Below are 2,826 nucleotides of genomic sequence, written 5' to 3'. Positions count from 1 at the left end.
CCAAGAACGCAACCAAGCACTCGAATTGGAGAAAGTAAGTGCACCACCATTATCTTGTCGCCAACTGTTGATACAAACATGCACAGCGGGAACAAAGTAGGAGTTGATGTGGCTACAACACACTTAGCCAGAATCCGAATGCGTTCAGTAGTCAAAGATGGAAGTAGCGGTAGCACAGCTATTGTAGTTTCTCCAGAAATCAGCCACAACACGACCCGCAGAAATCGGTGAAAGCAAGTCCACAGCTATTATCCTATCTCCAGCAGTCAATACAAATGTGCATGTTGGATCCAGATCTTCTTCAAGCTCAACTAGGATATCGCCACTTGGTAAAAGGATCTCGCGGCACATGACTAATGATGGCAAGTCAACTCCCATTCCAGAACATGTATTAAATGTAATAAAAGATCTTTCAGAATCTGCAAAAAGGATAGGGATGTTTCAAGGCAAGAAATATGATTCAACAGGAGCTGTTCCGAAGACGCAAGCAGCGAATGCAAACAAGAGGAGTCATGGTTCTTCATCAGACAAGGCTAGAGATAACCGGCCTGGGGCATTTACACCTCCTTCTTTCTCCCTTGGTCTCTCACCTATTCTATCAAATCCAAGCAATGAAGTGAACATAGATTATGAGCATCTTGATGCAGGCAATCCTTTAGAAATAATGCCATTATCATGGGCCCAACCAACAGGTATTCGGAACATGATCATACATAATTCACTTTTTGTCAGTTTTATTTGTGCTGAGTCGCCATTTTTTATTTTTCATCAAAAAATAAGCTCAAAATTTACTTAGTTGCCAGATTACAAACGCATCCTACTTTCCAGAATTAATAGCTTGTTTTTCCAGATTAAAAAGTTCTTAGTTGCCAGATTTAATAGCTTGTTTTTCCAGATACAAAAGTTGTTAGTTGCCGAATTGATAGCTTGTTTTTCCAGATTTAAAAGTTCTTAGTTACCGGAATTAATAGCTTGTTTTTTCGAGACTAAAAATTTCTTAGTTGCCAGAAATATGTAGTTTCCAGTTCTAAAAGTTCTTACTTCCCATGCTACAAAAATATGTAGTTCCCATATTAATATTATGCCTGTCCTGCTAAAAGTTCTTACTTCCCATGCTACAAAAATACCTAGTTCCTTCTTAGTTGCCAGATTTAATAGCTTGTTTTTCCAGATACAAAAGTTGTTAGTTGCCAGAATTAATAGCTTGTTTTTCCAGATTTAAAAGTTCTTAGTTGCCAGAATTAATAGCTTGTTTTTTCCAAATTAAAAAGTTCTTAGTTGCCAGAAATATGTAGTTTCCAGTTCTAAAAGTTCTTACTTCCCATGCTACAAAAATACGTAGTTCCCATATTAATATTATGCCTGTCCTGCTAAATGTTCTTACTTCCCATGCTACAAAAATACCTAGTTCCCATATTAATATTATGCTTGTCCTGCTTTTTTTGTTCCTTGTAGTAGTTGAAACAAGCCTGCAGATGGTCGAGTATCCATTGTCAGACAAGCTGACTGCATTTCTAGCCACTGGAGATCAGAATGAAATCGATGCTGATCTAGCTGAAGAGCTTGACGACTATGAGAGGCATCTCGAAGATTTCTTTAAGAAAAAGTGTGCAGCAGCGACAACAGCTGGAGCAGCGAGAAGCAATAACATGGCAGGCGAGACTAGTGTTCAAAGTGTGACACCAAAGACCAACCCCCATAAGGGAAGAGTGAAGAAGCCGTCTCGCTTTAAGCTATCGCCATACAATGATGATATCAATGTCATCAGCGAAGAAGAAGATATCTATAAGAAGCTAATGTTGAGCACCAAATATAAAACGAATGGAAATTCATCGATCAAAAAGTAATTGTCTTCTTCTTTTTTTTGCTTCTCCATTTCTGTTTTTCTTGCTTTTCTCACTCTTTTTATAGTATTTTTTTATGTTGCTTTTTTTGATGATTGGTTCACCGCAAATATGCAGCGTGATCATCATCAAGTATGAAAAAAACTGGGTGTACACATGGCATCTCGTAGATTAAACCTACATCACAGGGGAGTTGTCTACTAATTGTGCTGAAGTTGGGATAGAGTATCTGCAGGAAACAAACAAAGTTGAGGGCAAGTTGATACTCTCACACTTAGTGGCCAAATTCTTGTTGCAAGGCACGCATAGTAAGAAGATAGTGACTAACATTTTCGAAAGGAAGAAGGACTTTGCTCTTAGCTGCCAGAATTTAGTAAGTAAATCATTTTTTTCATCAACCTGAAACAAATTCTACATGATGTGGGACTAAAATGCATGTGTTTGCAAAATTTTACTTTTTAGTTAGCTATATAAAATACAAATGCTATATGTTTAATGTTTTTTTTGTTCTTCTTCATGTGCTCCCACAGATCATGTTCCCTCTTATTGAAGAAATGGGAGGGAAAGAAGTGTCAGGACATCACTGGTATGTTTTATCAATCAACAATACTGCTCAAAGGTTTGAGGCGTTAGATTCACTTCGCACCAAAGGAAACATTGGTCTCATCTACCACACAAACGTTGTAATGAGAATAATCAAGGAAGCATGGAAGTTATACTACCATAAGTCGAGGGTTCAGATTGAAAACTACGAACTCGAGATCATTGACGCCCCAAAACAGGCTGTAAGGTGAGTAAAATGTTTTTTTATCTTCTTTATTTTTATAATTTGGAAAGTAAGGTTTTGTTTAAATCTGGTAACTGAACAATCGCAGTATGCCAAACTTTTTTGGCAACTAAGTAGTTTGTTATGTGTAAAATGTTTAATGTAAAATCTGACAACTAAGAATAGTAATCAGTTAACTATTATTTTAACAATATG

Source organism: Hordeum vulgare, chromosome 4H (assembly GCF_904849725.1).
Source record: "Hordeum vulgare subsp. vulgare chromosome 4H, MorexV3_pseudomolecules_assembly, whole genome shotgun sequence".
NCBI classification, from domain to species: domain Eukaryota; kingdom Viridiplantae; phylum Streptophyta; class Magnoliopsida; order Poales; family Poaceae; genus Hordeum; species Hordeum vulgare.
Note: the sequence above shows the minus strand (reverse complement) of the source record.